Source organism: Chenopodium album, chromosome 23, assembly GCF_948465745.1.
Source record: "Chenopodium album chromosome 23, dcCheAlbu1.1, whole genome shotgun sequence".
Classification (NCBI taxonomy): Eukaryota; Viridiplantae; Streptophyta; class Magnoliopsida; order Caryophyllales; family Amaranthaceae; genus Chenopodium; species Chenopodium album.
The window spans coordinates 19,468,493-19,492,472 of NC_137856.1; the positions used below are offsets into that span (position 1 = coordinate 19,468,493).

General features: G+C 38.8%; 2 non-coding genes across 2 annotated transcripts; both read left to right on the plus strand.

The window, feature by feature from the left end:
• The first annotated feature begins 8,999 nt into the window (after positions 1-8,999).
• On the plus strand, positions 9,000-9,105 carry LOC145609918 (small nucleolar RNA R71). The gene has a single exon (XR_014106185.1). It is a non-coding gene; the product is annotated as a small nucleolar RNA R71 (small nucleolar RNA).
• Positions 9,106-22,991: 13,886 nt separating this feature from the next.
• LOC145609788 (small nucleolar RNA R71) lies at positions 22,992-23,096 on the plus strand. The gene has a single exon (XR_014106081.1). It is a non-coding gene; the product is annotated as a small nucleolar RNA R71 (small nucleolar RNA).
• The last annotated feature ends 884 nt before the right edge of the window (positions 23,097-23,980 follow it).

A 23,980-nucleotide genomic window follows, 5' to 3' on the forward strand; every position in this document is an offset into this window, starting at 1 on the left:
ATCTAATTTGCTTAATGAAATCCTAGCCAAAAATAGAAGGAAATAACTATATATACAAAGAGGAGGTCGGTTTTGACACCCAAAAATAGACCCACGCCGGTGCGGTCGCACGTAGGAGAGAGAGAGGCGCGCACGGGAAACGTACCCAGCTGGGTGCGCCCGCACGCGCTTGGTGTGCAGCCGCACTCGACACATGTGCGGCCGTACACCCCTCGTGTGCGCCCGCACCTGCCTGGGTAAACTTCCTCTCTTCTCTTCGTCCTAGCTCATGAGGTGCACACACCCTTGATGATGGTGATGGAGGATAAGGTAGGTAGCAACTTTCCTTAGTATTTTTGATGAACATAAGCCATGAAAAGTGCACAACCAAGGTCTTGAAGCTTGCTCCTCGGATCCCCCCTGACTAAAAATTCTTTGCACAAGCATAAGGCATGAAAAGCAATGAAAAACCATGGAAAGGAAGCTCGGGAATTCTTGGACAATCAATCACAACCTACAAACAAAGGAGAAAAAGCAAATAAAAGGGAAAAATAACAAGTAAACTAGAAAATGCACAAAATAGAGAGACTAACTAAGAAAAGCATAAAATGAAGAAATTAAGAGTAAAACTAAGGAAAACTAAAGAAAAGAGTAATAAAATGAAATGAAATTTATCCAAAAAGAGATCAAATGAGTGCTATAAATGTCACTCATCAAATTCCCCCAAGCTAAACTTTTGCTCGTCCTTGAGCAAAACAAAGCAAGAAAGGTCAAGGATGAAAAATTTATTGAAAATGAAAAAGAAAGACTCAAGATAAGAATATACACTAAGACTCATTGTCGTAAGAATCATGGTTGCTTTTAGCTACAACAAGCCCTTTAAACCCCAAAGTCGCCTAAGAGGACGAGTGAGGTCTCGTAAGGGTATCCTAAGAGTTTGACCCATAACTCTCCACCATACATCAACGAGGCAAACCATAAAAAATTAAAAGAAAAGAAAATGAAAACAAACCTTTGCGAAATGAACTCACATAAAGACTATAATGCAAATGAATGAAAATATTTCTAAAGTAGTTAAGGTATGCACTTTTCAAGATATCTAAGGTTGATTGAAAGATAGGGTATGCTAGGCATAGGAACTAGACATCACAATCCACGTTCATCCCAAACAATCTTACCGCGTTCTCCCCACTAGTCTCAAATCTCCCCTTAGTGAGCATCCCAATGATTCCTCGAAGGAACCTGAAAAAGAATTTTACTTAGGCTACTCGACAATCTCGACTATGCATCCCCTTTCCTTAGGCAATGACCCATGAAGCCCTCCCCCGAATAGTGACTCAACTATCTAGGTCGAAAGGTCTTTCCCCAAGGTTGTAACGTAAGGCATAAAGGGTGAAGGTAGGCTAAAATTTAAAATTTGGTGATTTTCCTAAAAAGTGAAGTAAAAGGGTGATCAATCCTTAACACCACAATCAAGAAATTACCAAACAAAAACAACACCCCCAAGCTTACTTGAAGCTTTACTCACAAAGAAATATATACAAAAAGCATACACGCTTCTCCCCCAAGCTAAAATGAAGCATTGTCCTCAATGCTTAGAAGGAGAAAAGAATACATCAAAATATTTTTGAATTTTTCACTTTTTCAATTTTTTTGTTTTTTTTTTATTTGAATTTGCAATGTCCTTGCCTTTTACTTAACTCGGACGACTTTTTCTATTATGCAACTTATTAGTCCATGCCTTTTATAAAGTAGGACGGCTTTTTCTCAAATATTTGCCATTATTCACAAAGAAAATGATATCACGAACTTGCATTCATAAAAACCAAAACTTCAACTCATACACCACAAACTCCATCACAAATGATCATTTTGCTTCACAAAAACCAAGAATAGAAAGAAAATGAAACAAAAGGTCAAAGTACTAAAGGTGTGGCTTGAAAAGAAGGTATAAGGCTCAAATGGTTGCAAGAAGGCAAATGTAAACCCAAAAAAAAGTAAAGAAAATAACAAACTATAACAAAAATGAAAAATACCACCCCGAAAAATGTGCCCTTGTCCTTCCTAGATAGTTCGGTCTCGGGTTTGAGAATCTTACATCAAGCTTTATTAGATTAGGTTTCCATAGTCAAGGATCCACGCCGCTCATACAAAGAATGTTGAAGGCTTGAAAAACAAGTAACCTCACATGGATGTAGCAAAAACTTACTAATGGTGTCAAATTGACTATAAGGAGCAACTACCAAGCATGCCACAAACAAGTAGAATCCGGCTTCATGATCCTCCTAGTTCAAACCAACTACCCTAGCATACACCTATCCTAGAGTCAACCAAACATAGTCTCAAACTGTGCATACCTTTACCACCTAGGAAGAAAATCATGCAAAAGACAAGTCTAATGTACAAAGTCCAATTCAAAAGAAAAATGAAAAATAAGGCCTCAAAATCATACCACAGATAAAAAGAAAAATAAAAGAAAATAAAAGAAAAGGAAAATAAAAGAAAATAAAGAAAAAGAAATGGAGACATAGAAAAGGAAAATAGGAGAAATAAAATGAAATGGACTAGAAAGCAAGTTAAACACATAAGAATCCCAATCGACAAACAAGTGATCGATCGACATCATCGTCATCGATCCCAAACACATTACGTGTTAACAAGCATCCATCCTCGAACCATTCAACTTCCCCTAAACTAATCCTATTCTATGCAACCAAGAAAAATAAAGAGAAAAATAAGAAAGATCTCACCGGGTTCCAAGCTTAGCAAAAATAAACGAAGCTAGTAGAAACCACCTCGTTGCATTCCATATCCAAAAGCTTCGTCAAGAAACCAAGTGAGAAAAAGAAATATAAAAGAAACTATAAACAAAGAAAATGGTTAGTAACTTCAAAACAAAGGAAAGAAAACAACAAATAAAAGGAAACTAAACTAAGCAAAAAGTATATACAAATAAGAGAAATAAAAGCTAAACTAATCAAAGAATAAAAAGAATAAAAGAAAGAAAATCTAAGAAAGCAAGAAAATGACTAAACTAACTAAAGAACTAAACTAAACTACAAGATTTGGATTTTGGGAATTTGGATCAAAGGGTTTTGGATTAAAGGGATTTGGATATTAGGGAGCAACCACAACAACAACATCACAAGCAAAGCATCATCACAAACAAAAAGTATCCAAACAAATCGGGCAAGCATACTAGCTATTAGGAAAGTAGCCTAGAGATCAAGAAAAAGAGGAAATCAAACAAGAGGAGCAAAAATAAACATGCAAGCAACTAAGGTATGTACACAACAACAAATATTGGTCACCGAGCATAACATTAGTTCCCCCAAGCTAGATAAAAATACATCTCAACATCCCAAACAATACACAACAATCATAAAAAATATAAGGGATGGAGGCAAAAAGCACAAAAAGCACAAGGGAACTAATGACTACTACCATCACCACCACCACTACCACTACCACTAGGCCCGGCCCCACTGGGGTCAATGTTGCCCGCGGGGTCATCGCAGGGATGAGGGTAAGGCTCCCATCCTCCGGTGAAACCCTCGGGCCACCCATAATGCCCCTTGAAAAGATCTTGTTGCCAAGGAGCAAGAGGGGTGAAGTTATCGGGCAAGCGTAGTTCGTAAGGGTGGTTGTCATGGACATGGGGGTAGTTAGGATCACCCCTATAGTCACATCCACCGGGAGCCTTGTAATCATAGTTACCATGCTCATCCGGGTAGAAACGACGATCGGTATCGGGGTCGGAAGGACCTGACCAATATGGATGCCCATATGAAGGTAGAGGACCTTGTTGGGGCGGGAAGTACGGATAGTTAACCGGGGGAACAATGTTCCCGCGGTCAACTTCCGCATCATAGATTTGTTGTTGTTGTGCAAACATACCTTGTTGCATTTCTTGGATACCTCTCAATCGTTCGTAGATGGCCCCAAAATCTTGATCATACATGCCGTCCAAATGGATTTTCAATCCACTCATTTGCTCACTAAGAGCCCTCATGTTGGCATTTTCATAAGCATGTTGCCCTTCTTGTTGTCGTTCTTGAGGAACTTGTTGTTGTGGAATTTGTTGTTGTTGTTGTTGTTGTTGTTGGACTCTTTGGAGCTCCTCATCATCATCCTCATCGGAGTCGAAGTTGGGACGCCGAAAAGACTTAGGGACATGCCAAATGTTGTCGGTGTTGATCCGGCCCAATGAAGTCAATCCGAGGTTAGGCAAAAAGCACCAATGCTCATTGTTCCTTAACCACTCATATCTCCCATCTTCGTAGTTCTTGGAGATGAATTGAATTTGACCCAATTGCTTCAAGTCGAGGTATAGGGTGGTGTTGTCTCCAATCTCCTTGCAAAAGGGAAGATATTGGTCAAGGCGTAGGCGAGTCAGAAGCCTAGTCACCATGCCCCCGCATGGAATCTCTCCCGTGCTCCGGCCTCTAAGATCAACACAATACTGGGCGAAAATGTTTCCCAAGTTCAATCGGCCCACATACTCCGGGCGAGTATACAACCATAGCACCTTGAGCTCAAGCTTGCTCATCTTCCCCAACTCTTGCTTGGGGAACACAACATATCCCAAAAGGCGGTGTACAACCCTAAGGCAAGGTTGGTACATCGAAGAGATCTTGGCTTTGTTGGTGATGAATTCATTCCCACCCGAAATATCTTCCTACCAAGAGTTATGGTCGTACTCCGGGAAGATGTAATGTTCAACATTCAAGATATCCCCATGGGGGTCAAAGTCCAAAGCCGCGTTGAACTCTTCCAAAGAATGATCAAAGTAGTGGTTGAATATTTGGAAACACACCCTATATTGCCCTCCCAAGGGCACAAGCTCCAAGGTAGCCAAAAATTCCAAATTTGGCTCCTTGTAGGTGCGGTAGGCATGGTTGATGAAAGACCCCAATCGCAGATTCAAGAGCAAGGACCTCACATCATCATCTATCCCCAATTTAACCATATCACGTTGGAGATAGTGGCGGGTCGGTTTAAGGGTTCTTTCTTCCTTCAACTGTTGGTAGAAGGTTTTTTGTTCGTTTGTGAAGTTTTTCTTTTTCGGAAGTGAGGTAGGTGGTCGTGTTTGAGAGGAGGAGGGGTTTGATGTGCTTGGCCTAGAAGAAGTGGTAGGCATAGAAGAAGTACTTGGGCGAGGTTCCTCAATGGAAACATCGGTCTTTCTCTTTTTGGTGAGTTTCTTGAGGATTTTAGACATGTTTGAGGCTTAGGGAAAAGTCACCAACAACAATCAAAGAGCAATACCAAAAACCAAAGAACACCACACCAAAGTCACAACTTACTACCAAATTCTCCAATTCACAACTTCACACTTTCTTCCACCAAAATCAATTCCAATCCAATCAAATACACCAATTATCCAAGAATAACTTCTTTCAATCAATCCAAGAACAACCAATAACCAATACCAACAATCAACACTTACTACCCAATTTCCAAAATTCAAACTCACAAATTATCAATCAAGGATGATGAAAATTGCTACAAAACCAACAAACAACACAATGTTATGCAAAATCAATTAACAAACATCACAAAATCACATCTAATATCAAAATCAATCATCAAAAATCACAAAACCCATACTACACTATTCATGCTCATACAAAATTTCAATCTTAGCAAAATTATGATATAATTGACAAAATTAAAGCAAGGATAAGTGATTATACCATACAAGATGCAAGATTGACCAAGTTTGAGCCACCAATTTCAATCCCAAACAAAAGCCCCAAATTTTCGTTCACCAATGTAGGAGAGAGAATGAAGGAAATTTGGGTCAAAATGTGAGGAATTTGATGTGTAGGAAGGTTTGTGAGTGAATTTAGATGAGAATGGAGTAATTTTTGTGAGGATTTGAAGGATTTTTGATGGTGAATGATAGTTATGGAGTGCGCACAAGTGAGGGTTTGAGGGAGGAGTGCCGTGAGGAAGGAGAGGTGAAATGAGGAAATGAAAAGAAGAAGAAGGAGGAGGGAAAATATAGGAGGCACGACCCATCTAGTGCGGCCGCACCTTGCAGGTGTGCGCCCGCACACGGCGCGTGTGCGCTCGCACCTGATGGGTGTGCGGCCGCACACTGCTGCTTCCTCTTCTTCTTCTTCTTTTTTTTTTCTTTTCTTTGATACTTACTGCCTATTTGGGTGCGCACATGAATCATAATGGTGATGAGGAACACCATAGGCAGTAGCTAAAGACATTTTTAGAGAGCTCAAAGTTAAAAATTCATGTGCTCACCATAAAAACTCACTAAGTATCAATTTCCTCCAACCTTTAAAACATGAATTTCCTATCTTACCTCTCTAAAATTCTTACCCTTTTTACCTCAAATTTCGATCGGAATCGAACAAAATATGATATGTGCCACAAACACCTTCCATTCACCATGCATTCTTGAAGAAATCCAATCCCGCAAAGTTCATCCTAAAAATCCAAACAAGTAGAAAAGTGAAAGAAAAGAAAAAGTAATAAAAGAAACAAAAACAAGAAAACTCAAAAATCAAAAAGAAAAGTTAGAATCTCCGGGTTGCCTCCCGGGAAGCGCTTGCTTAAGGTCCTAAGCTCGACCCTTCCTCCAAATCATGGAGAGTCAAAGAACACCACCTTTTTCAAGGTAGTTGAAAGAGCAAAATCCTCTTCAATCTTAAGCAACTTCTCATTGTTGCTTGATGAAATCTCCATAGAATTCTTCTCAAATTCACATTTCTCTTTTCTCAACTTCTTTCTTTTTCTCAACTTCTTTGAATCACAAGCCTTCTTCTTCGGCTTTTTGTTCAATGTAGACGGAACTTCAACATCCACAACCATAGAAACTTTCTTTTCTTCTCGAGAAATAAGCTCAAACCAACTTGGAATCTCAACTTCCTCCTCATCCTTTGGCTTGGGAATCACAATTTCATCTTCACTAACCTTCATGCTATCAAAACTTGCAAAAGCATCAGTAAAATTCTCAAGAGCATTGTTAGTAGAAGAATCAACCATGCATACATTGTCAATAGAACGAGAAAGACTAGCACATGCTATATCTTGCACAAAAGATTGAGACTCATGCATTGGTTTCAACTTAAAACTCTCCTCTTGCTTACCACATCTCAAAGTAATGCGGCCTCCTTTCACATCTATCAAAGCTCCCGAGGTAGCTAAGAAAGGTCTCCCTAAGATGATAGGAATATGTTCATCTTCCTCAATCTCCAAAACCACAAAATCTACGGGAAAAATAAACTCTCCAATCTTAAGAGGGACATCATCAACTCTCCCCTTAGGAAAACTTAATAGATCGATCGGCCAATTGAAGGGTTATATTGGATGGTTGAAGCTCACCTAGATCAAGTCTTTTGAAAACCGAATAAGGCATGATACTCACACTAGCCCCTAGATCACATAGAGCATTCTCAAACATCATTTTCTTGATTTTGCAAGGAATTGAAAAGTTTCCCGGATCCTCCATTTTCTCCGGAAGCTCACCATGGACAAGAGCACTAAAACATTTCCCTCCTTCCACCGAATTGCCCTCATTACAATGTTCCTTCTCCTCTAGAATTTCCCTAAGAAACTTAGAGTACTTAGGCATTTCGGGAATTGGCTCGGTAGAGGGTGTGGAAACATGAACTTCCTTAAGAACTTCAAGGAACTTCCCAAATTGCTCATCCATTTTAAACCTTAGGAATTTTTGGGGGTAAGGTAAATCGGGAAATCTCTCTTCCTCACAAATCTTTTCAACAACATTCTCTCCTTTTTACTCATCCTCACAATAGACTTCCTTGGACTCAACCCTCTCAACTTCATTCTCCAAAACACTCCTCTCATCTTCTCCCTCCATTGAACAAGAAACTCCCTCACTAAGGTCACTCCCACAACTAGTGGAAATAGAATACACGGGTTTCTTTGGTTCAACTCCTTGGGAAGGTAAAAAAGAAGGACTAGCATAATCCTTGAGAGTGTTTGCTAGTTGGGTTATTTGAGTCTCAAGCATCTTATTGTGAGTCATCATTTCATTGAACTTCTTATCACCAACCGCCATGTAGGTGTTAATGATCTTAGTTTGATTATCAATCAATTCTTCCAAATTAGTCCTTGGTGTAGAAGGTTGTGAATAGGAATTTTCACCTTGAGTCTTTGGAACAAATCCGGGTGGGGGACCTCTTTGAGCATTGTTTTGAAAATTGCCCCTTCCTTGATTGTTCGAAGTACCCCTATTTTGATTTTGACCATAACCTTGATTATGGTTACCACCACCTTGATTATGGTTACCACTACCTTGGTTATGATTTCCATAACCTTGATTTTGATTACCATAATTTTGTTTTTGATTACCATAATTTTGGCTTTGATTTTGGCCACTATAACCTTGGTTATTATGGTTACCACGAGAACCTTGATTCCCTTGGTTCCTATAACCACCACCATGATTATAGTTGTCAAAATTGCCTTTGTTTTGGTAATTCCTATTCTATTGACCTCTTTGATTATCAAACCTTTGAACATTGTTGTTTAACACATAATTCACATGCTCACACTCATTGTTATCAAACTCATCAACACATTCATTATTGCAATTGCTAGAGTCATGATCATATGATCCACATGCATCACAAAACAAACAACCCATAGGCATATTATGTGAAGTGGGAGGGGTTTGAGAGTTAGAAGAAGTACCTCTCCCCTTAAATTGGGAGGTAAGATTCGAAGCTTGAGAAGAGGAAGAAACACTCTCCAACTTGGCTTTGATTGCGGTCACATCCTTTCCTAAGTTTGTCATTTGAGAGGAAAGATTGTTGATCGCATTTAGATGGTCCACCGAATACAATGAAGATTGCTTGCTTGAAGAATCTCTCTCCCCATCTTGCCAATCTCTATAATAGGTCACCACATCCTCAATAATGTCCACAACCTCTTCGGTCTTGTTCATGATAGGACCATCGGCCCCTCTATCAAGGCATGACTTGCCTTGAGGACTCAAACCACCATAGAAGATTTGGATCACTTGGTATGTTGGAATTCCGTGGTGAGGACATTCTCTTTGATACTCCTTGAATCTTTCCCATGCTTCATAGAGACTTTCATTTGGCTTTTGCTTGAACCCTTGAATTAAAGCTCTTGCCTCCGCCGTCTTCTTTTGAGGATAGAAACGGGAGAAGAAAGCTTTTGTGACATCATCCCACGTTCTCAATGAATTGGGCTTCACTTCTTTATCTAGCCATTCCAATGATCTTCCTATGAGAGAGAAGGGGAACAACTTGAGGCGGATAAACTCTTGAGAAACTCCATTGAACTTGATTGTGTTGCAATATTTTTCAAACTCCTTAAGATGGTTCAATGGGCTCTCATTCTTAGCCCCACTATATTGTCTCCTCTCAATTAAGGTGATCATTGCCGGCCGAATTTCAAAGTCGTTTGCCGGTGTTGTAGGTGGAGCTATGCCGCTCTCAAACCTATATGCACCGGGCACTCCTAGTTCCTTCAAGGCAACTCTCGGATTTTCCCCCATAACTTGCTCTTGTTCAATCTCTTCTTCGATTGAAGAACTATAATCCAATGACTTGTTAGCTACTCTCCTCCTTGAGAGAGTTCTCTCAATCTCCGGATCAAAGGGAACAATTGAACGATCTCGGGACCTATGCATACAAAACTCAAAGAAAATATTAGTTGCACGGCTACAAGTGTAGCCTAAAGAGTAAAATCTTTTTATATTTTGCAAATAAAGTGGAATAGACTCAACAACAATATTCACTCAAGACACCATTCCCCGGCAACGGCGCCATTTTGATGGGTGCGGAAACGGTAGGTCGTTGGGCTACCTCCCCACCCAATCAAACAATATTTATAACTCAACAAACCCCTATGGAAGTATAGTAGTAAGTCGAGGTCGAACCCAAAGGAATGGAAATTGAATGTATATTGCCTAATGTCAAGCTACTCCGGAGTCAAATGCGGGGTTTATGGTAAGAACTAGAGCTAGAGCTAATCAATGCAATGAACTTGTATAAAATAAATATAAAAGACACTAGGGGAATGGATCCACATGTACCTGCAATAGAGAAGGGTAATTCGGGAGGTCAAACCAACTAAGTCAAGTGATATGATGGAGGATCAAACATGTATCCAAAAGAGCATACCAAGTTATTTCTCCTAGAGGTCTAACTAGCGCGAACTACGCTAAACACTAACTAGGAAATGTCACAAGATACCTCAATCGAGAAATTGCAAGTTACTAATCAATGGTCCGTATCATAGCAAGCTTACAATGCAATCTAGTGCAACAATTAAAGATGGCCAAGCCTCAATCAATTATACACATGCACATGAATCATCAACCAAGTTTAATCATATCATCAACTCCATTAATTATCCCCAAATTACTCTAATCCATCACTCATACATGCTTCACCATTACCCTAGCTAGTAAACTACTCACTAGCCATAGAAATTAAGATCAAAACTACACTAATCATCAATTACATCATCAACATATTAGAAATCAAAGATCAAATTAACAATCAATCAACAATCAATCAACAATCAATCAAACTCCAAACACTTCGATCAATCAACAATATTAAGAAAAACAAATGAAATCAACTAAAAACAAACTTATATTGAAATCAAAGATGAAAGATCCTTACAAACTTGATCAAAAGATCAATTACAATGGAGAATTCTTGAACAATCAATCAAAAACCATGAGTTTCTCTCTCTTCAATTCTTGAGTTTCTCTCTCTAAAATTCTAATCAAAAACTAAGATCTAATTTGCTTAATGAAATCCTAGCCAAAAATAGAAGGAAATAACTATATATACAAAGAGGAGGTCGGTTTTGACACCCAAAAATAGACCCCACGCCGGTGCGGTCGCACGTAGGAGAGAGAAAGGCGCACGGGAAACGTACCCAGCTGGGTGCGCCCGCACGCGTCTGGTGTGCGGCCGCACTCGGCACATGTGCGGCCGCACACCCCTCGTGTGCGCCCGCACCTGCCTGGGTAAATTTCCTCTCTTCTCTTCGTCCTAGCTCATGAGGTGCATACACCCTTGATGATGGTGATGGAGGACAAGGTAGGCAGCAACTTTCCTTAGTATTTTTGATGAACATAAGCCATGAAAAGTGCACAACCAAGGTCTTGAAGCTTGCTCCTCGGATCCCCCTTGACTTGAAACTCTTTGCACAAGCATAAGGCATGAAAAGCAATGAAAAACCATGGAAAGGAAGCTCGAGAATTCTTGGACAATCAATCACAACCTACAAACAAAGGAGAAAAAGCAAATAAAAGGGAAAAATAACAAGTAAACTAGAAAATGCACAAAATAGAGAGACTAACTAAGAAAAGCATAAAATGAAGAAATTAAGAGTAAAACTAAGGAAAACTAAAGAAAAGAGTAATAAAATGAAATGAAATTCATCCAAAAAGAGATCAAATGAGTGCCATAAATGTCACTCATCAATACAACTATTTTATCTTATAAAATCTATCCAAAAATCTCTTACTTAGCATCATATGTGTCACAATAATACTTATATAACTCTTACGTGGCACGACACTTGGCAAAAAACTGGAATGCCAAGTGTCGATGTCTCGTGGCTTGGCTGCGAGAACGACTTTATATATTAGTGATATGATATGATATGATATTAGATGTGCAATTTATATTGTTAAATTTCTTTAATTATATAATGAAAGTTACATATTATTAAAATTAACCTTACTATAAATATAATATAACCCCATTATATTAACTTTTCTGAAATCTACTATATCATATCACTAATAAATAAAGTCAGTCTCGCAGCTAAACCACGAGACACGACACTTGACATTTTAGTTTTGCGCCAAGTGTTACACCATGTAGGCGACAAATAGGTATTATTGTAGCACATATGATGCTGAGTAAGCGGAGTTACGATAGATTTTAAAGATAAATGTTGTATATAGTTTTATTATCAATGTACTTCTTACATTTCATATAAGCATAGAGAACTAGGTATCAAACTCAACTTTCATCTCGTTTAATCTTACCGCGTTCTCTCTACTAGTTTCTAATTTCCCTCTAGTGAGCATCTCAATGATTCCTCGAAGGAACAGAAAAAAGAGAAATTTTAGGCTACTCGACATCTTGATTATGCATCCCCTCCCCTTAGGCTAAAACACATAATTCCTTCCACCGGAAAGCGTCTCAACCTCTAGGACAAAAGGTCTTTCCCCAAGGTTGTAATGTAAGGGCACAAGGTGAGGGTAGGCTAAAATTTAAAATTTGGTGGTATACCTAATAGTGCAGCAAAGGGTGATCAATCCTCAACACCATAATCAAGCAATCACCAAACAAAAACAAACTAACACCCCCAAGCTTATTCAAAGCTATACTCACACACACACACACACATATATATACATATATACATATATATATACATATATATATACATATATATATATACATATATATATATATATATATATATATATATATACAAAAGCGTAAACGCTTCTCCCCCAAGCTTAAATGGAGCATTGTCCTCAATGCTTAGAAGGAGAAAAGAATACGTCAAACTATTTTTGGATTTTCTCATTTTTTTTTCATTTTTTTTATTTTTCATAACAAATGTCCTCGCCTCTTTTAACTATGGACGACTTTTTCAACTTTGCATAAAAATGTCCTTGCCTTTTTTAACTTTGGACGACTTTTTCATTAATTCACTTTCCATTGTTCACAAAATATATACAAAACACAATCTTGCTTTCATTTCGAACCAATAACCAAACTTATATACCACAGTCTCTAAAATATGATCATTTGCTTCACAAAAACCAAAATTGGAACAAAAAGAAACAAAAGGCTCAAGAATCTAAAGATGTGGCTTGAAAACAAGGGAAAAGGCTCAAATGGTTAGCAAGTAGGCAAATGTAAACCTAAAAACCGAAAAAAGAAACAAACTATCCTAGAAAAGAAAAATTACCACCCCGAAAATATGCCTTAGTCATTCCTAGATGGTTCGGTCTCGGTCTTAAGAAATATGAGTCAATATTCTAGATTGGGTCCGCAATAGTCAAAGATCCATGCCGCTCATGCAAATAATGTTGAAGGCTTGAAAACTATGAACCTCACACGGATGTAGCAAAAACTCACTATTGGTGGCAAATCAACTATAGGCAGCAACTACCAAATATGCCACAAACAAGTAAAATCTGGTTTTAGAATCCTCCTAGTTCTAAAACATGCTACCTTAGCATACGCCATCCTAGAATCAACCTAACATATTCTCAAACTATGCATACCATTACTACCTAGGAAGGTGATTATTCAAAAGCAAAAGTTCAATGTAAATAGTCTAATTCATAAAAGAAAGAAAAAAATGAAAAAGAAGGCCTAAAAAAAACTAACCCTAAACCAAAAGCAAAAGAAAAGAAAAGAAAAGAAAAGGAAAGGAAAAGAAAGAAAAGTAAAGGAAACATGGAGACAAAGATAGAGGAAAAGTAGGAGAAATAAAGAAAAGAGCAAAAATGCAAGCAACACACATAATTCCCAATCAACATACAAGTGATCAAATGGCAACATCGCCAAAGATCCCAAACACTCTAGGTGTTATATGCATACATCCTCAAACCATTCAACTTCTCCCAAAACTAATCCTATTCTATGCATCCAAGAAAGAAAAGGTGTAAAAGAAAGAGCCAACCACCTTATGAAGTTCCAAATAACTATAACATCAACATCAAAGCCATGTGAGAACAAGAAAAGAAAATCGCATTATAAAGAAAGAAAACGTTTAGTAACTTCAAAACAAAATAAAAGAAAGCAAAGTAAAAAGGAAATAAACTAGAAAGCAAAAATAAGCTAAACTAAACTAACTATCAAGAAATAAACTACAAAAAAGCAAACTAAAGAAAACAACTCATAAAACTAACAACTAGAACTAAACTACAAAAATTTGGATTCAATAGGATTTAGATTCAAGGGTTTTGGATTTGAGGGATCAACAACAAGGTTCATCAAGAGAGATCATCACAACAACAAGATCAAGAATGGTAGATATAGGCATGAAAAGCAAACAACACCCAAAAGAGATTAAGAATGAGATCGAGCACACAAAAAGGCATAAGAAAGCATGGTAAGCTCAACAAAAAATTGGCTACCGAGATACACCCCTAAAAAAGGAAAGTTCCCCTAAGCTAATCAAAAATACATCTCAACATCCCTTCAATACAAAGCACGCACACATAAGATAAGGGATGGAGGCAAAAGGCACAAAAATGAGGGAACTAAGAATCATCACCACCACCACTCGACCCGGCCCCATCGGGGTCATTGTGGCCAACATGGTAATCGAAGGATAGGGGATCATAAGGCTCCCACCCTGCGGTGAAACCAAGTGGCCAACCACAATGCCCCTTGAAGTTTTCTTGTAAATAGCTCAGGGTAAAGCGAGCGGTTATGGGTGATCAGGGTGTACATAGGGGTAGTTAGGATCACCCCTATAATCGCTCCAGCCGGGAGCACGGTAATCGTAGTTACCATGCTCATCGGGGTTTGAGCGAGCCTCGGTAATGGACCCCGGAGGTCCTTGCCAATATGGGTACGTAGGTACCCCATCATCCCTGTAAGAAGGTATGACCTTGTTAGGGTGGAAAATATGGGTAGTTAACCGGAGGAATGATGTCCCCCCGGTTAACTCCCGCATCATAAATTTGTTTTTGATGGAAAAATATACCTTGTTGCATCTGCGAGATGCCCTTCATTTGAGTGTAAAGGGTCTCAAAGTCTTGATGATACATGCCCTCCAACCGGATTTTCATGCCCCTTATTTGGGCACTAAGAGCATCCAAGTTGGAATTGGCAAATTGGTAATGTTAATCTTGTTGTTGTTGTTGTTGCGGTTCTTGTTGTTGTTGTTGATGTTGTTGTTGTTGCGGTTCTTGTTGTTGTTGATGTTATTGTTGTTGAAATTGTTGTTGTTGATGTTGTTGCACTTCTTCATCTCTTCGTCATCGTCAAAGTAGGGGCGACGATGACTCATGGTGACAAACCTAATGTTGGGCACATTTTCCCGGTGAAGGGAAGTCAAGGAAGGGTTAGGGAGGTAGCACCAATGCTTGTTTTCCCTAAGCCACTCAAGCACCTCTCATCGTCATGCTTAGCCAAAAATTGAATTTGTTTTAGTTGCTTGACGTCGAGGTAGACGGAATCGGCATCCCCTACCAGAGTACAAGAGGGCAAATATCGAGTAAGCCTAAGGTTGTTCACAAGCCTTTTGACCATACCACCACAAGGAATCTCCCCGGACTCCCTATCTTGTAACACAAGGCAATATCGAGCAAAGATGTACCCCAAGTTCAATCGCCCTCGGTGCTCTTCCCTAGAAGCCAACCAAGTATCCGGAGCTCTAATTGACTCGTCTTCCCTAATTCTTGCTTTGGAAATACCGCATAGCCCAAGAGCCGATGGAGAACCCGAAGACACGGTTGGTAGACCTTGCTTATTCCGGCATACCGAGTCCTAAAATTGTTTTCCCCCGAGAAGGCATTCCACCAAGCATTTTGATTATATTCATCATTGAAAAAGAGCTCAGGGTCCAAAATCTCTGAGTTAGGATCAAAATCAAGTGCCGCATTAAACTCTTCCAAAGGATGATCAAAGTGATGGTTCAAAATTTGAAACTGAACCCGATAGTGACCACCATCAACGACCACAAGATCAAGCGTAGCTAGAAACTCAAAGGTAGGCTCTTCATATGTTCGGAAGCTACGACTAATGAATGTACCCATGCGGAGGTTTGCATGTAACCCCCTTAAATCCTCCTCTATACCCATCTTTTCCATATCCGAACGAAAGTAATGGCGAGTGGATTTGAGGGATTGGGTTTTTCGTAGCTTGTGGAATCTTGTCTTTTGAATGGGGTCCGTGATTTTTGTTTTAGGAAGAGGACTGGTTGGGTAGGTTGAGAGGTAGAGGGAGTAGGAGCGGCATCATTTATGGCGACGTTGGTTATTCGTTTCTTTAGGAGGTTCTTGATGGTTTTAGACATGGCTAGCTATTTTGAGGTGATCAACTTCAAAATTCAAACACAAGCAACCACGATCACCACAAAAGAACAAACGAGCAATCCAACTTCCAAGAATACACTCTTAACCAATGCCACAAACAACTCCTTACTATCCAGAATCAAGCAAATCAACCTTTTCAATCACCACATTCCAACACCATACAACAAATTCTTCCCAAAATCAATCACCAACACAATAATATTATCAACTATATCCACCAAACCAATGATCAAGCAACCATACTACCAAAATTCAATTTCACCAAACCACAACAAACTTGCCAAATCAGCTACACAATCAACAAATGATGAGTGACATTTATGGCACTCATTTGGTCCCTTTTTGGATGAATTCTATCTCATTTTATCACTCTTTTCTTTAGTTTTCCTTAGTTTTATTTTAGTTTTCTTCATTTTATGCTTTTTGTAGTTAGTTTCTCTATTTTATGCATTTTCTAGTTTACTTGTTATTTTTCTCTTTTACTTGCTTCTTATCATTTGTTTGTGGGTTGTGATTGATTGTCCAAGAATTCCCGAGCTTCCTCTCTAAGATCTTTCATTGTTTTCATGCCTAAAGCTTGTGCAAGAAGTTTCAAGTCAAAGGTGGATCCAAGGGGCATGCTTCAAGGCCTTGTATATGCCTTTCTCATGGCTTATACTCTTCAAGATTTCCAAGAAAGTTTCTTCCTACCTTGTCCTCCATCATCATCATCTAGGATGTGTGCACCACTTGAGTTAGGACGAAGAGAAGTAGGGGGAAATACCCAGTTTGGTGCGGGCGCACTTAGGGAGTGTGCGGCCGCACATTGGTCGGGTGCGGGCGCACCTTTCTGGGTGTGTTCCCGTGCGCACCACTCTCTCTCCTCCAAGCGCCCGCACCGACGTGGGTCTATTTTTGGGCGTGAATACAGACCTCCTCTTTGTGTATATAGTTATTTCTTTCTATTTTTGGGGAGGAAGTTTTAGATTAGAATTCATATAGTTAGTTTTTGATTAGAATTTTAGAGAGAGAAACTCACGGATTGAAGAGAGAGAGACTCATGGTTTTTGGTGATTATTCAAGAATTCTTCATTGTAATTGATCTTTAGATCAAAGTCTTGTAAGGATCTTCTTCTTGATTTCAATACAAGTTTGATTTTAGTTGATTTCATTTGTTTTCCATGTTATTGTTGATTGATTGAAGTTTGTTTGATGATTGATTGAAGTTTTATTGATTTATGATTGATTGTTGATTTGATCTTTGATTTCAAATATGTTGATGATGAAATTGATGATTAGTGTAGTTTTGATCTTGATTTCCATATCTAGTGAGTAGTTTTCTAGCTAGGGAAATGGTGAAGCTTGTTTGAGTGATGGATTAGAGTAATTTGGGGATAATTGATGGAGTTGATGATATGATTAAATTTGGTTGATAATTCATGTGCATGTGTGTGATTGATTGAAGTTTGGCCATCTTTGATTATTGCACTAGATTGCATTGTGAGCTTGCTATGATACGGACCATTGATTAGTAACTTGCAATTTCACGATTGAGGTGCCTTGTGACGTTTCCTAGGTAATGTTTAGCGTAGTTGACGCTAGTTAGACCTCTAGGAGAACCATCTTGGTATGCTCTTTTGGATACATGATTGATCTTCCTTCATATCACTTGACTTAATCGGTTTGACCTCCCAAATTACCATTTTACATTACAATTACATGTGGATCCATTGCCCTAGTGTCTTTTAGATTGATTTCATACAAATTCTTGCATCATTTAGCTCTAGCTCTAGTTTCCTTCATAAACCCCTTTACTTGACTTCGGAATAGCTTGACCTAGGCAATATACATTCGACCTCCATTCCCTTGGGTTCGACCTTGACTTACCACTACACTAAATCGGGGTTAGTTGACTTACAAATTTTGTTTGATTGGGTGGGGTGGTAGCCCAACGACCTACCGTTCTTCATCCCATAAACAAACAACACAATCAACCATCAAACAACACAAATAACCAACCAAAATCCAATTTCAATCATCAAAATACCAAAATACATACTACTACCATGAACTTCTTAAAACAAGCAAATTTATGGTATAATAAAGCAATTAAGAGTAAGGAAAGATGATTACACCATACAAGAAGCAAGTTAGAGCCACCAACTGCCACCCACAAGAAAAGCCCCAAATAAGCTTCACCAATGGAGGAGAGAAAAATGGTGGTTGATATGGGTGAATTGTAGTATAAATTTGCTAAATTTGGAAGAATTTCAATAGATTTTGATGAAATTTGATGGAAAAATGGAGGATTATGAGTGAAAATTGATGAGAGGGAGTGAGGGTATGGTGCGGCATTGGAGGTGAGGGTGAAGGGGTTGCTTCGTGAAATGATAAGATGAGGGAATGAGGAAAGAAGAAATAAGAAAGAAGTAATAAGGGGGCACTGCTGGGCTGCGCGGCCGCGCGACCAGGCAGCGCACCCGCGCTAGGGTCGTGCGCGGCCGCGCCATCTCTGCTCCACAAGCCTTGTTCTTGGTGCGTTTATGTGTGGCCTTCATCGATGATTATCATCCCGGGGCTATTGAACCCACCAAAAGTGGAAATTTAAAATCAAGTTGACAGTGGGTTCAATATCCCAAAATAATGATAGCACCACAATGAACCTACCAAGTGCAAACTTTCTTCACATTTAAGCACAAATTTTCCTATCTTACCTCACTAAATTTCTTACCCTTTTACCTCAAAATTTGATAAAATTGATTAAAATCACACCAAAAACCGTGAAACACCTTTCCATTGCTCATGCTTAACTTAAATTAATCCAACTCCAAGAATTCAACCTATAAATCCAAAGGAAAAACAAGTGAAAGAAAAGAAAATAAAAGAAAGAAAATTAAGGAAAAGAAATCAAAAGAAAAGGTTAGAAATCTCCGGGTTGTCACCCGGGAAGCGCTTGCTTATGGTCCTAAGCTCGACTATTCCTCCAAATCATGGAGGGTCAAAGGAAACCACCTTCTTCAAAGTGGTGGAAGGCACATATTCCTCTTCATTCATGAGAAACTTCACATTATTGCTTGATGAAACCTCACTTGCTTGAATCTCAAAAACAACCATCTCATTCTTCAACTTCAATTTCATTCTCTTTATTCTAGAAGCTCTTGCCTTCTTCTTAGCTTTGTTTCTTTTCGTAGACGGTTTCTCACCATCCACTTCCATGGAATCACCCTCACCTTGAGGACAAAGCTCAAACCAACCTGGAATGTCAATTACCTCTTCGTCCTTAGCATTTGAAAGCTCCTTCTTATCTTCACTAACTTTCATGCAATCAAAATTCACAAGCACATCATCAAAAATCTCATGAACATTGTTAGATGAAGAATCAATCACATACACATTATCAAATAAACGAAGGGAATCATCACTCTTGATTCCTTTCACAAGGGATAAGGACTCATTCATCGATTTTAGCTCAAAGCTCTCTTTCTTGTTACCAACTCTCAAAGTGATACGGCCTCCCTTAACATCAATCAAAGCTCCCGAAGTAGCTAAGAACGGTCTCCCTAAGATAATAGGAATTTGGTCATCTTCTTCTATTTCAAGCACAATGAAATCAACGGGAATTGTGAAACAACCTATCTTTAGGGGAACATCCTCAACTCTTCCTTTTGGAAACTTAATGGATCAATCGGCAAATTGCAAAGTCATGTTGGTAGGAAGAAGTTCTCCTAGCTTAAGCTTCTTGAAGACCGAGAAAGGCATAATGCTAACACTAGCACCTAAGTCACAAAAAGCATTTTCAAACAACTTACTCTTAATTTTTCAAGGAATGGATAAATTACCTAGATCTTTCATCTTCTTGGGTAGGTCATTGTGAATCAAAGCACTACAACACTCACCAAGCTCTATCGAATCTATCTCATTACACTCTCTCTTGCCACTCAAGATATCCTTAAGGCATTTGGAATTTCTAGGCATTTGGGTCATGGCTTCGGTATGAGGGATTGAAAGATGGACCTCCTTCAACATGTCAAGGAAGCTCCCAAATTGTTCATCCAACTTGTTCCTCATAAAATTTTGGGGGTATGGAAGGTCGGGTTCTCTCACTTCCTCTTGTATTCTCTCAATACTCTTCTTTTTCTCATGGCTTTCCTCTTTTCTCACATATTTTGACACATCTTCCTCTTTTTGCTAACTTGAAATACTCTTCTTCTTATCCTCCTCACAATTCCTAGAAACTCTCTCTTCAAGCAATCTTTCACTCCTTGTGGTAATGGAATAAACGGGTTTCTTAGGATCAACTCCTTGAGAAGGCAATGAAGAAGGACTTGCACAATCTTTCAAGGTGTTTGCTAGTTAAGTGATTTGTGTCTCAAGCATTTTGTTATGTGTCATTATCTCATTAAATTTTTTATCGCTCACCGCCATATAAGTGTTCAAGATTTTTGTTTGGTTTTCAATTATCTCTTCTAAATTGGACTTGGACTATAAGGGTTGAGAATAGGTTTGAAATGGGTGGGGGTCCCCTTTGATTGTTTTGAAAATTCTCCCTACTTTGATTGTTCTAATTACCTCGATTTTGATTGTTGCCAAAATTTTGGTTTTGGCAACCAAGGCCTTGAGATTGGGTTTGATTTCCATAACCTTGGCCTTGGTTTTGATTACCATAACCTTGATTATTATAGTTGCCTCTAAAACCTTGGTTTCCTTGGTTCCTATAATTACCATTGTAGTAGTTATCAAATCCACCTTGTTGATGAGGATTTTTATTCCCAAAGTTCCTTTTTCCATCAAATCGTTGACCATTATTATTATTTGAGACAAAATTCACATGTTCACATTCACTACTCTCAACATCATCAACACTTTCAAACCCATTTGAACAATTCGAAGCATCATGGTCATAAGACCCACAAACATCACAAAATAGGCATCCATTGGGCATATTATTAGAAGTAGAAGGAGGAGTAGAGTTAGAAGATGTACCTCTCCCTTTAATGTGGGAGGGATGACCTTGTGCATTGGAAGTTGCACTCTCAAGCTTGGCCTTTGATGAGTGACATTTATGGCACTCATTTGATCTCTTTTTGGATGAATTTCATTTCATTTTATAGCTCTTTTCTTTAGTTTTTTTTTTAGTTTGGCTCTTTATTTCTTCATTTTGTGCTTCGTAGTTAGTTTCTTTATTTTGTGCATTTTCTCGTTTATTTGTTGTTTTTCTCTATTATTTGCTTCTTTTCTTTTGTTTGCAGGTTATGGTCAATTGTCCAAGGATTCCCGAGCTTCCCTTCAACGGTTATCATTGCTTTTGATGCCTTGTGCTAGCGCATTGAGCTTCAAGTCAAGAGGAACTCGAAGAGCAAGTTTCAAGACCGGTACACACAAGTGGTGTGGACACCATTTATGCCTTGTGCCCACCAAAATTGCCAAAAACTTGCTGTCTACTTCGTTCCTCATAATCATCACCAAAGGTCGTGTGCACCGGATGAGCTAGGATGAAGAAGGGAGGGGTTCATACCCATGTAGGTGCGGGCGCACAAGGCTGATGTGCGGCCGCACAGGTGGCGCGTGCGGGCGCACCCACATGGGTATGTGCCCGTGCACCCCTTTCTCTCTCCTATGTGCGACCGCACCGGCGTGGGTCTATTTTTGGACGACATAACCGACTTCTCCCTTGTATATATAGTTATTTCCTTCTATTTTTGGTTAAGTTTTACATTAAATTTCATTTGCTTGGTTTTTTATTAGAATTTTAGAGAGAGAAACTCAAGTTTGAAGAGAGAGAAATTCATGGTGTATTGTTGATGATTCAAGATTTCTTCATTGTAATTGATCTTTGATCAAGTTTTGTAAGGATTACTCATCTTTGATTTCAATATAAGTTTGATTTTAGTTGATTTCATTTGTTTTTCATATGATTGTTGATTGTTTGATGTTTGATTGAAGTTTGATTGAAGTTTAATTGATTTTTGCTTTGATCTTTAGATTTCTAATATGTTGATGATGAAATTATTGATTAATGTTGTTTTGATCTTAATTTCTATGGCTAGTGAGTAGTTTACTTGCTAGGGTAATGGTGAAGCATGTATGAGTAATGGATTAGAGTAATTGGGGATAATTAATGGAGTTGATGATGTGATTAAACTTGGTTGATGATTCATGTGCATGTGTGTGATTGATTGAAGTTTGGCCATCTTTGATTGTTGCACTAGATTGCATTGTAAGCTCACATTGATACAGACCATTGATTTGTGACTTGCATTTTCACGATTGAGGTATCTTGTGATGTTTCCTAGTTAGAGTTTATCGTAGTTGACGCTAGTTAGACCTCTTGGAGAATAGCTTGATATGCTCTTTTGGATGCATGTTTGATCTTCCCTCACATCGATTGACTTAGTTGGTTTGACCTCCCCAATTATCCTTCTATATTACAATTACATGTGGATCCATTCCCTAGTGCCTATTACCTTTGATTCCATACAAGTTCATTTGCATTATTAGCTCTAGCTTTAGTTCTAGCTATAAACCCCGCTCTAGACTTCGGAATAGCTTAGCGTTAGGCAATAGACTTTCAATTACCATTCCCTTGGGTTCGACCTCGACTTACTACTATACTCATATAGGGGTTTGTTGAGTTTACAAATATTGTTTGATTGGGTGGGGAAGGTAGCCCAACGACCTACCGTTTCAACGCCCGTCTGCCTTGATTGTTGTCATCTCCTTTCCCAAACTTGCAATTTCAGAGGATAGATTGTTGATGGCTTTAAGGTGATCAACCGAATAAACCCTTGATCCATTGTTGCTCGAAGAATCTCCTTCTCCTTCTTGCCAATCCATATAATGGCTCACCACATCTTCTATAACGTCCACAACCTCTTCTTCGGTTTTGTTCAAGATTGGCCTTCCGGCTCCCGCATCAAGACACGATTTGCCTTGAGGACTCAACCCTCCATAGAAAATTTGAATGATTGGATAGGTTGGGATGCCATGATGGGGACATTCTCTTTGATATCCTTATATCTCTCCCAAGCTTCATACAAGGTCTCACTAGGTTTTTGCTTGAAACTTTGGATCAAAGTCCTTGCCTCCGGCGTTTTCTTTTGGGGGTAGAATCTAGACAAGAATTCCTTGGTAACTTCATCCCATGTTCTTTGAGAATTTGGCTTAACCTCCTTGTCCAACATTCCAAGGCTCGACCTATGAGAGAGAAGGGGAACAACTTGAGCCGGATAAACTCTTGAGAAACTCCATTAACTTTGATAAGGTTACAATACTTCTCGAACTCTTTGAGATGGTTTAGAGGACTCTCAATCTTAGCCCCACTAAATTGTCTCCTTTTGATCAAAGTGATCATGACCAGTCTTATTTCAAAGTCGTTCGTTGGTGTTGTTGGCAATGCAATCCATCTTTCAAACCTATATGCGCTGGGAATTCCCAATTCCTTCTATGCTATTCTCGGATTTTCTCCCATGCTTTGTTCTTCTTCTTCTGCTTTACTTGAAGAACTTGTGCTCAAAGACCTACTAGCAATCCTTCTCCTTGAAAGTGTCCTCTCGATTTCCAGATCAAAAGGTACAAGGGAACGTCCACGTGCTCTATGCATACAAAACTCAATGAAACTATTAGTAACACGGCTACAAGTGTAACCTAAAGAAGAAAATCTTTTTATATTTTTGCAAATAAGGTGAAATAGACTCAACAACAAAAGCAATCATCTACGCCATTCCCCAGCAATGGTGCCATTTTTGACGTGGGGTGTAGGCTAGATCGTTGAAACTAACCTATCTCTAGACCAAACAAATTTATAATCGCTCAAAACACCATTATACAAGTATAATGGTAATCGAGGGTCGAACCACAAAGAAATAGGAGCTAATTACCTTTGCCTAAGTCAAGTTATTTTGAAATCAAAGGGTAAGGTGTGTGTATGATCTAAACAACTAAACGATAAGTAGAAATCAAGATAATCAA